Source organism: Callospermophilus lateralis, chromosome 15 (assembly GCF_048772815.1).
Source record: "Callospermophilus lateralis isolate mCalLat2 chromosome 15, mCalLat2.hap1, whole genome shotgun sequence".
Classification (NCBI taxonomy): domain Eukaryota; kingdom Metazoa; phylum Chordata; class Mammalia; order Rodentia; family Sciuridae; genus Callospermophilus; species Callospermophilus lateralis.
In genome coordinates this window covers 73,662,578-73,673,193 of record NC_135319.1, presented here as the reverse complement: position 1 = coordinate 73,673,193, position 10,616 = coordinate 73,662,578, and the positions used below count along the sequence as shown (strand labels likewise).

The window sequence follows — 10,616 nt, the reverse complement described above, 5'->3', positions numbered from 1 at the left end:
TTAAGCAAATATTAACAGATCTGAAGTTAGTAATATCAGTATTATGAAAAGGACCAAACACCTTGATCAAGCAATATTTATTTTGGGGAATGAAAGGATGGTTTAATATATGCACATAAGTGTGATATTCCACATGTCTAGAATGAATGATGAAAACCATACAATCATCTTTTTTTTTTTTTTAAGAGAGAGAGAGAGAGAATTTTTTTTTATTATTATTTATTTTTTAGTTTTCGGCGGACACAACATCTTTGTTTGTATGTGGTGCTGAGGATCGAACCCGGGCCGCACGCATGCCAGGTGAGCGCACTACTGCTTGAGCCACATCCCCAGCCCCATACAGTCATCTTAATGGGTGAAGAAAACACATTTGACACAAACCTTTTCATGACAAAACTCTGATGATGTGTGTGTATATAAATAAATGCATGCACACAGACAATACAATATTATTCAGCCATAAGAGAGAAGGAAAACCTGCCATTTTTAACAACATAGATGAGCATGGAGGTCATTATTGCTAATGAAAAAAGCTAGACAGAGAAAGAAAAAATGGTGTATGGTATCACTTTCATGTGAAATTTAAAGCAACAACTGCAATACACTCCGAATAGAATGGTAATTGCCAAAGGTTGAGGAAAATGTTGAGATGTTGGTCAAAGGTTACACACTTCAATAATAAGATAAACACATTTAAAGTTCTAATGTACACCATGGTGATTGTATTTAACAGTGCTGTATTTCATGCTTGGAATTAATTTTCTATAAGGATAGATTAAGCATTTTTAACAAAAAAGAAAAAGTTAACTCTGTGAGGTGATGGATGTGGTAATTAGCTAATTAGCTTGATTACGGTAATGATTTCATAACATTTATGTCTATCAAATCATCACATTGTGCACTTTAAATATATACAATTCTATTTGTCAATTATATCTCAATAAAGCCGGAGATAAAAAAAAAAACAAAAAGAATAGTAGCTTCTATTTTCTTTTTTCTATGTGCAAAAGGCATTCCTGTTCTTTGTTCCTTAAGAATTGAGGGGTTATTGGATTATAGGATGAGAGATATAGATATAAGTGAGAGATATATAGGTGACTTAGCCACAACACAATTTGGGCAATTCTCCATGGAAGTTTTGCCCCCCGACAAAAAAAGTGAAGATGGATCTCTGGGTCAGTGGCCTATGAAAATATCAGATTTTTTCCTTCATTTTTCTAAAATATCAAGGAAATGAGAGACAGGTTTCTTTATCATGTGCCCAGTTCTCCAATGGAAGAAGACAGAGGTGCAGTTACCCTAGAAGATACTCCATATCAAGTCATGCTATGGCCTATAAGCCCTCCACAAAAGCTGTTGATCACTCCCAGAATTCCATGTCAGTCAAATACAGAGGGTTACACATTTTGAAACCTTATTCAGTAAAGCGTTCAAGCACTGAAGAGAGGGTAGGATTATTGACATAGACTGGGGCTACAGGAATAGGTAGATTCCAAATAAGAACAGAACCATGAATTACAACCAGGGCAGGTGGTCAGCACAAGGCAGAAACAGACTCAAACAGGAAGGCAAGCCAAAAAAGACAAAATTCCAAAGGCGGACTAAAGTAGGTCATAAATGACTGTCATAAGTCACAAGGGCAGGGCCAAGGTAGCAGGGTGAGCCAAGAATAAGTCAGCTCCTTCAATCAGAGGGAAACACTTGCTATATTCCAAAAGTGTTTGTTTACTTCATAAGGCAGAGGTACCGTACTGTTTGGCTCTTGGGGTTTATATGGGCCTTATGGGTGGTATTATAATTAAATAGCAGAGTAGTACTCTAACACTCTGCTAATTCTCAGGTTATATTTGTAAACAAGCCAGAGAAGCTTGAAATGATGTTTCACATTAGCAGTATACATTTTGGTACACTGGAGATTATTTTAAGAATAACTTTGATTTATACTTGCTAACTCACCTCACTTGTTTTATAAGATTAGACTTTAAAGGAGGATCTTCCTCAAATATTTAGGAAGAACAACTTATCACTTGTTTAGCACCCCCTTTAAAAGTCTAGAAGCCTTCCCTTTGGGACTTAGACTGTTGTCTCTGTGATATCGCCCCTCCTTTCCCACCTGCTCAGGAAATGTGAGCCATGAATTGCAGCTGATTTGGAGTTTAAAGAGACTGCAACTCAAGTGTGACAGCAGCTGCGCTATTTGTTCACCAGACTGTTAAGCCTGTCATTTCCCAAGGCGACCTCAGAGCAAACTCTTATTTAATTGGTTAAGCACGAGAAGCAAAAATGTCTAGGTACCCTGCTTCTCTAAAAAAATTTTTTTTTCCTATTGGGGCTTTTTTTCTCTACTAGTTAGCATTTAAATCAAAGAAATATAAACTAGGTGAGATGACTTCTTAAAGACTGAAGATCACAATAAAATTGTAATATGCAAGATCTCAAGGGGATGATTCAGGAAAAATGTGGCATAAAAGAAATGTTCTTCCACACTTTTCTACAAATAACTTTAAACTTTATTTATTGATTTAATCATCTATGTTGGGTTTAAATGGCCACTCGGCTAAAGTAACAAAATCAGATGAGTAGGCCCTATTTCTTTGGCTCACTCCTTGATCCTTTTAAAGCTGTAGATACAAGATTGGCAATTAGTTCCTGAGTGGCATGAACAGTGCCATTTTGCTTATTTCCAACAAGTATTATCTGTCATCCTTCATTAGATTGACCCAGAAAGTGTGGGAAACCATGACCCAATATTTTAAGGGAATCAAGAGTGTAATCACCAGTGTTGAACATGATTTTATCTTTGTTGCTCCTCATCAGTTGGTATGTTTTCAGTTCCCTGGGGAGAGGTTACAGAATTCCCAAGAAGATCTTCTATGAGCAATTGGAAGGACTTTTTTTCAATATCCCTAGTATGTTTTGCTTTGTGGAACATGGCTGCATTTGAGAGGAAGGTGTGTTTGACTTTTCTCAAGGCTGTGCTTTATTGTTCTTAACTTCAATGGTATTTAAAGGTGAAATGATAAAAAATTAAATCACATGCATATTCCCTAAGACCATAGATGATAGGCAGGTAAGGTTCAGGGTTAGGCTGGCAGATTTAGGATGTGGTAGGTTGGAGAGTGATGACCCAGATGTCCATCTCCAGCTCAGTGTTAAAATATAGCAGCGAGAGTGCAAAGAGGAAAAACTGGTATAAATTTCTATTTTATCTGTAAAGCTCACTCTGGACTCAGGCCAATAAAACGTTTGGCCAATAAAATGTTAACTCATATTCATGCAAAAGCTTCAAAAATCACTTGCATGATATGTTCACCTTTTCTTGGAAATTTGCTACCATCAGTGTGAGTATAGGTTAACATGCCTAAACCTTGGCATGGGAAGATAGTAAAGGTGTTTTGTTCAATTAGCTGACATCCTGACAACTTCCAAATAGGAGGGAGCCTAACCAAGATAGGCAGAAACATTTAACAACCTTGTATGTGTAGCTGAGGGCAGACACAAAGTGAGCCTACCTGAGCCCAGCTTAGATCAGTATAATTGCTCAATCATTGCTCAATCACCCTATAAACTCATAAAATGTAAGAAATGTTGACTGTTGTATAACAATGATATTTTATGTAGTTGATCACACAGCATTAATGTGGCAATAGATACCTGACACACCAGCCCAATGAACATGATCAGTAAGTGTTAGCTATATACATCTCATCTCATTGAATCTAATGTGCTTTGATAATGGTATCTCCTTGCTTTTTCTAGAAGCTATCTATAGAAAGCTTCTTTATAATGGCATAAATAATCACCTTATGGCAGGCAGTGACTTTTATATTCCATGAATTCTAAGGTGCATCTTTAATTCAAATATGCTATAGTGCTAAATTTCTGCTTATTGTGGAAAATTTTATTAAAAATCTTTAGGATACCAGTGACCTGTGAGTGCAACTGGGTGCAGCTCCTTGGGACTTGAGTGGCTGTAGATGCAAAGGTTGCAGCTTGGTATATTATGGCATCAGAGTCTCAGTCAGGCTCACTGAGGTCAGAGGTTACCTGTAACTGGCCAGTGGACCCCTCTATTGAAGCAGATCAGTGCTATCCTTATTTTCCTTAGTGACAGGAGCAGTGTGGGACTCTCATGAGAGTTTCCAGTTTGCCTAAACACCACAATGGCAAAGCCTTCACAAATAAGGCTTTCTTCCACATTTACAGTTTGAGGGGTAAACTATGCCCCCTAGGATCTCTTAATGCTAAACTGGGATAGTGTTTAATTGTGCTGCATATAAGTGATATGAGTCAGCCAAGAAGAGTTTAAATACAACAATTATGGCAATAGTCAGGGAGACTTTAAATACTACAATTAAAATTACTTGTTGTGTGTTTTGCATGTTATGTTTTGTCGGGGTCTGTATACCAGACACAAATTAATATTTTATTCCCTATATCAATATTTTATAGTTCTTAGTAGAATGAGGTAAATGAGGTTAGTATTTTGTGTTTAAATTTTAAATGGAAGTTTACAGACATTGCAAGAAAATTAATACTGTTATTTCATTGGTATTGGACCAAAAAAAAGGAAAACACAGGTTGAGCCAATACTTGGCTCCAAATAACTTTCACCTGCAATTTTTTCTTTCTTTCTTTTGTAGAAATCGTACTCATCTTTAAACAGAAGTAAATAAAGCAAGGTTCTCTAAGCACCTTTCATATACTCTGAGGGCCACTACAATGAGGAGTCACCAAAGTATTACTGAATTGATGGCACAACAAGGATCATGCTTGTGCCTTCCATGGTGAAAGCCCTAAAGGGAGAAATTATTGGTTCAGAGGAATCAGCCTGCTCTAGCTGAATGATGAGCTCATTCGGAATCTTCTTTCTACCAAGGGATTCCTGTCACTCTCCTGAGACTAGGAAAATGCCTTTGCTTTGTTAAAAAGGCCTCAGCCTAAGCTTCTGAATGACCTTCCATCTTAAATCCAGCTTTGATTTCCTACCCAGACCCTTCATGGTTCATTGGGAGGTCAGTGGTACTGACCAGGTAGTTTGGAGAGAGCATGAGTTTGGGGGTCACAAAAACCTTAACCCAAGTTCTGGCCTTTCCTGTGACATGCCAACCTGATTTTGCTAGGCTCTTTACACTGAATGTCAATTTCATCCTAAAGTAAAGGGTGGTTAATTTTCACCTTGTAAGATATGATGAAAATTAGGAAAAATGAGATACAGCAAACAACTACATAAAGAGGTCAGTTTCAATTTCCACCTTTCCCTTCCATTTTATTATTTTTATTTTGGGAGGTACCAGGGATTAAACTCGAGGACAATCAACCACTGAGCCATATCCCCAGCCCTTTTCTATATTTTATTAGAGACAGGGTCTCACTGAGTTGCTTGGTGCCTCACTTTTGCTGAGACTAGCTTTGAACTAGCGATCCTCCTGCTTCAGCCTCCCGAACTACTGGGATTTCAGGTATGCACCATCATGCCCAGCTATTTTATTAACTTATTATTTTCCAGTCTTGAATGCCTCTCTTTGGAACTGGGTATTGCTACTACATTTGCCTAAATGTTCAGGTTTGCCCACTCTTAAATGATACAAGTCTATTCTCCTCTCACTTGATGGAACATTCCCCCTTCCAATAGACTTCTCTGAAGTGACCACCAGCAAAGAGCACAAGTATATACCTCCACTGTTCACCCCACTCTTCCTGATTTCTCTGTCTCTGGCAGTGCTAATGACTATGCAATGGTCATACTGTGCTCTCTTTCCTCTCCCAGGAGAGTCACAGAACCATTGCTTACCCCTCTTCAGTGCCAGACTCCGTAACAACCAGGTTGGGAAGAGTGTGGATGGATCAGTGCAGCTCATCACCATGGAACTTCATTTAAAGAGAATTTGGTGTGAGAGGTGGTCATCTGCACCATCTTCATATAATAGATGAGGGACAAATGCATCAAGGCTCCTAGGTTCCATTGAGACTACTGTAAACATGGACATACAGGTCTCCAGAAAGTTCATATGTTAAAGAAGAACACAAGTGACCATGAATCTGCCATGTTTTATATGCCAGGCTTTTTTCTAAAGGCACACATCAATGATTTCATTTAATGCCTCACAGCAGGCCTGTGATGTGGGTACCACTAGTAGCTCTCTCTGTGACATTTTCAGTTGTAGAGAAATTCAGTGCTTCACAGAAAGTTGTATGCTTACTGAGTGGCTAAGCTAGAACTTAGCACCTGTCAGCCTGACTCCATAGGTTTCTCTGCTTGCCTCCAGTTGAAGCCTTCCTCAGTGGGGTATTGGCCATTTTCAGATTCTGACTCTACAGATGAGCTGATGTGTGGGAGGAAGGAAGAACATCTGTGTTTCTGTTATAAAAAGAAAAGCTGTGATCACAGCCACATGCAATCAAATTCAGAGCCTTAAGGATTCCTCAGGGGTCATGGAATGTAGTTTGAGGCACACAAGTGTCAACATCCGATGACAGGGAGGAAACATAACACCCACAGTGGTGTCTTTGGCCACCAGTGCATGAAATGTCCTATGAGTAAGTAGATGGCCTACACTGCCTTCCTGCTCCTGAAATTCACCCTCTACACTGTCGCATGGGTTGATAGGACAAGTGTGTGTGAGTAGAGCCAATGATAATTAGAAGTCACTCCCCTCATTGCCATGTGAAGACAATGTTCATTAGTTAAAAGTGGATTACCTCTGTGGTTGGAGAAATGTAATAAGGGCATTGTGGATTGCATCTCCTGAAGCAGAAACATAGCACAATGATTTCTGTTCTTGTATTTCAATGTCAAAACTACTTATTCGAAATCCTCTCACTCTAGATTTTAAGATGCCTCTGTCTGTCTTTCAGAAGGCATCATGCTTAGCTTTGCAGTGTGGGGTTGTGAAGTTGCCTAACTCTTTCTCTTGCCTCTGGACAATGTCAGGCAGGGGCAACTGACTGATTTGTCAAACATTTTATTTATGTCATTCATGAAATAGAAATATATAAAGGAAAATATGCTCTTTGCTTTGAAAAATTAAGATGTACTGGGTGCATATGTGGTTACAAGACTCAATACAGGCCAATTGTGCTTGTGTACAAGCCAGAAAAATATTTTGTGTATTTGCACTAAAAAAAAATGAAATATATAATCAAGCTAGTAAATATACCTTTCACTTTACAGAGTTACCATTTTTGTGGTAAGATTAATGAATATCAAAATAACATATTTTAGGCAAGTATAGGGGCAGCTGCCCATATTCCCAGCAGCTCTAGAGGCTGGGTGAGACAGGAGGATCACAACTTTGAGGTCAGCCTTAGCAATTTTACCCTTAGCAACTTAGTGAGACCCTGTCTCAAAATAAAATATATAAAAAGGACTGGGGGTGTGGCTTAGTAGTTAATCGACCTTGGGTTCAATCTCTAGCATAAAAAAAAAAATCACATTTTACACATTGAATGTGTACAATTGTGATTTGTCAGCTATACCCCAATAAAGCTGAAAATAATAATGAAAAGCAATACATGATCTATTTAAAAAGTATGTGTTTATGTACTTTTTTAATGGTATGAAGAGATATTTTTTTAAAAATATATGTTGTAAGTTATCATAAGCTATGACTAGGGACAGCAGGAATCACAGATAAAATTCTACCAAAGAGACATTATTATTTGTGTACCTCTTACTTTTATACATTCCTTTACTCTTAGAAAAATTTGATCAAGATTCAAAGTTTTATTTGATCCAATATTCATTTTGATTAAGAATATGTCTTCAAACGGCATTTGAACTTTTCCAGAAAGTGGAAGAGAAAAAAATCTGTGGCTTCCTTTGGCTCCCACAAGGGGTATGTTGTGAAGAGGGCTTGGACTTGCCTTCTGCCCAGGACTTTCACCTTGGAGAATTCATCGAAACAGAAGATGGAGATGCTATGGAAACAGGGAAAGAGAGTTGTTGCATGCTAGCCAGAGGGAAAATAACCATTGTTCTCTTCTAGAAGCAAATTTAGAAGCAAAAGGTGTGTGTGTCTCTCTCTCTCTCTCTCTCTCTCTCTCTCTCTCTCTCTCTCTCTCTGTGTCTCTCTCTCTCTCTCTCTCTCTCTCTCTCTCTCTCTCTCTGTGTGTGTGTGTGTGTGTGTGTGTGTGTAGCCTTATACAACACAGGCTTTGGAAAAGCTGCATTTACAGTGCATCTCTTACCAGTTGTAAAAGGATAATCATCTATTTACAATGATTTGGTTGCTGCATCTTTTGCAGCTATTAATTCAAAACAGCCTCAAACTGATTTTGTTTAAAAGTAGAATTGTGCTGTAATAGCTTTCCTCAAGGAAAGAGACTGACTATGAAATTGAGTTCCTTGGGAAAGCACATTCTGAATTCTGCCAGCAGGAAGCCCCTCAGGGATAGGAGGTTCTGTCCCCATCACTTCAGCTAGACAAATACTCCTCAAGAGCTGCACGTTCTGGCCCACCTTTTCTCCTTTCTTTGTCTTTGTGTATATGAGCTTGTGTATGATTTCTCTTTGCAACATTGCATGCTGCTTCAACCATCATTAGAATGATTGATTTTATCCTGTTTTCCTGATCATTTTGTTGGTTGAGTGACTGGTAAGAGCACCTACATTTTCTTTGAAGTCTTTTCTTGTGATGAGGCTTTCTTTGAGGACTGCTAGCCTTTTTTCCAGAATTCTCCTGAGCATTGTATATAAGGCAACCACCTGTTCAATTTCTGTGTCTCTTGTCTCCTAGGGATTACCTGTCCAATTCTAGTGCACACTTTCTAGAAATCCTAAGGGTTTCTGATAAGACTGGAGGGAATTGATACTGTTTTTGCTATTTATGGATGTGGATGACAAGCCACCCCTAAAAGAGTTCCTCCCTTTCCAAAAATGTCAATATTTATTAATTGTGGTTTTTGTGGGCACCTCTGAGAATCTACCTACATGAGTTGACAATTGAAGCTTAATTTAATCACTACGCAAGATCTGAAAATAGCTTTTAAATCAGAGCCTAGAAACTTACAAAGCTTCCAGCACCCATGGAACCTAAGCTTGGGGATTTTTAAGTCCTAGTGACATTTATTTATTTATTTATTTTGGAATGTTAAGATTTGGAGTTGAACTTGCTAAGCTAGCATATTAAACTGAAAACAAAAATAAAAAACAAACTCCCAGCAATTAACAATGATCTTCAAGAAGTAAAGAATATTTTATCATCAATAAGATGGAAGAACATAATGTCAAATGAAAGGATAACCATTTATTTTTTTGTAAGTTTAACTTTAAAATCCATATCTTTTTTTCTAATTTTTAAAACCTGTATTATTGAATCTTTATCATACTCTCCAATGTGAATAAAATGCATGAAATTAATGCTCAGTAAGAGAAGCCAGACTCAAAATCACTCATAAAGATGTGAAAAAATGGGAAAAAAGAAAATCTGAGCAAAATTTATTCATTGCAGGTTCTAATTCCCATCACAACAGATTCATGATTTAAGTCTTAAAATAGCTTGGCTTTACTAACAACTAAAGCTAGATATTCCAAGGAAAAATTTTCAGGTCCTCCCATATAGCTGGTTAATTATGCAAAAGTATTCCACACAGCAAAAAGAATTTATTGCTCTTCTTGAGGAAATTCAGCTTATCCTGAAACACTTGGGAACTGGGTTATCAGCTCACTTTCAGAAGGCAAATATTTACTCATTGTAGCATTGTTTCCCACAGGTAATTGGAATTCAAATAAGAAAGTATTTAAAGTTTAAATCTAAGACAACTTTTTGTGTCTTGATATCATAAAATCTTTCAATGAAAAGATATCCTTTTGTTCAATTTTCTGTATTTAAGATTTTATTTATTTATTTATTTATTTATTTACCCTTAGAAATGTGCCAGGTGGTATTCCAGACCTCAGGACAACAGAGACAAATACCTCAAGAAGCTCATACACTTGGAAGGAAGACAGGCATGTAAACAGATAAGGACCACACGGAGGAATCTATGCTGGAATGAAGATTTGTAAAAAAAAGTTGGAATTAATAGATATGTGGTTTAATATAAACATTACTGTGAATTTAACATATGGAGGGACTGCCAAACGATTTTCAGAAGCAGCTGTACTATGTCAAAATCTCACTAGCAATTTAAGAGAAATCAACTTTTCCACATCCTTGTTTACAATTGTTACTGTCTTGTCTTTCTTTTTAGCTATGTTAGGGAGGTTGAAGTAGCACATACTTGTAGTTTTGATTTGCATTTCCCTGCTGACTATTGATGTTGAACATTTTTAATGTGCTTTTTGATTATGTGTATATCTTCTTTGAATAAATGTTTTCATAAAAATAAAAAAGAAAAGATGTTAACAGGTGACGCGACTCTCTGCTAATAGAAGTCAATGTAGTGAGATATCCTCCAGGGGTAGATGGGGGTATCTAGAGGGGACAAGGGAGGAAATGATTCCAGGGCATTGCTAGTGCTACATCAATTCCTTATGAGAAAATTCAGCAATCTGCACACTATCTTATATGTACTTTTTGCTACATCGTTGTCATTATCATTAAAGTAAATAAATAAAAGTTATTTCATCATGGTCCAGTATGAACCTGTTGGCACATGGAAACCACAGAACT

At 37.4% G+C, this 10,616-nt stretch overlaps 1 long non-coding RNA gene across 1 annotated transcript; it reads left to right on the top strand.

The window, feature by feature from the left end:
• The first annotated feature begins 5,028 nt into the window (after positions 1 to 5,028).
• LOC143381277 (uncharacterized) lies at positions 5,029 to 10,307 on the top strand. The gene is made up of 3 exons (XR_013088801.1): positions 5,029 to 5,462; positions 7,791 to 8,009; positions 9,872 to 10,307. It is a non-coding gene; the product is annotated as an uncharacterized LOC143381277 (long non-coding RNA).
• Positions 10,308 to 10,616: the final 309 nt, after the last annotated feature.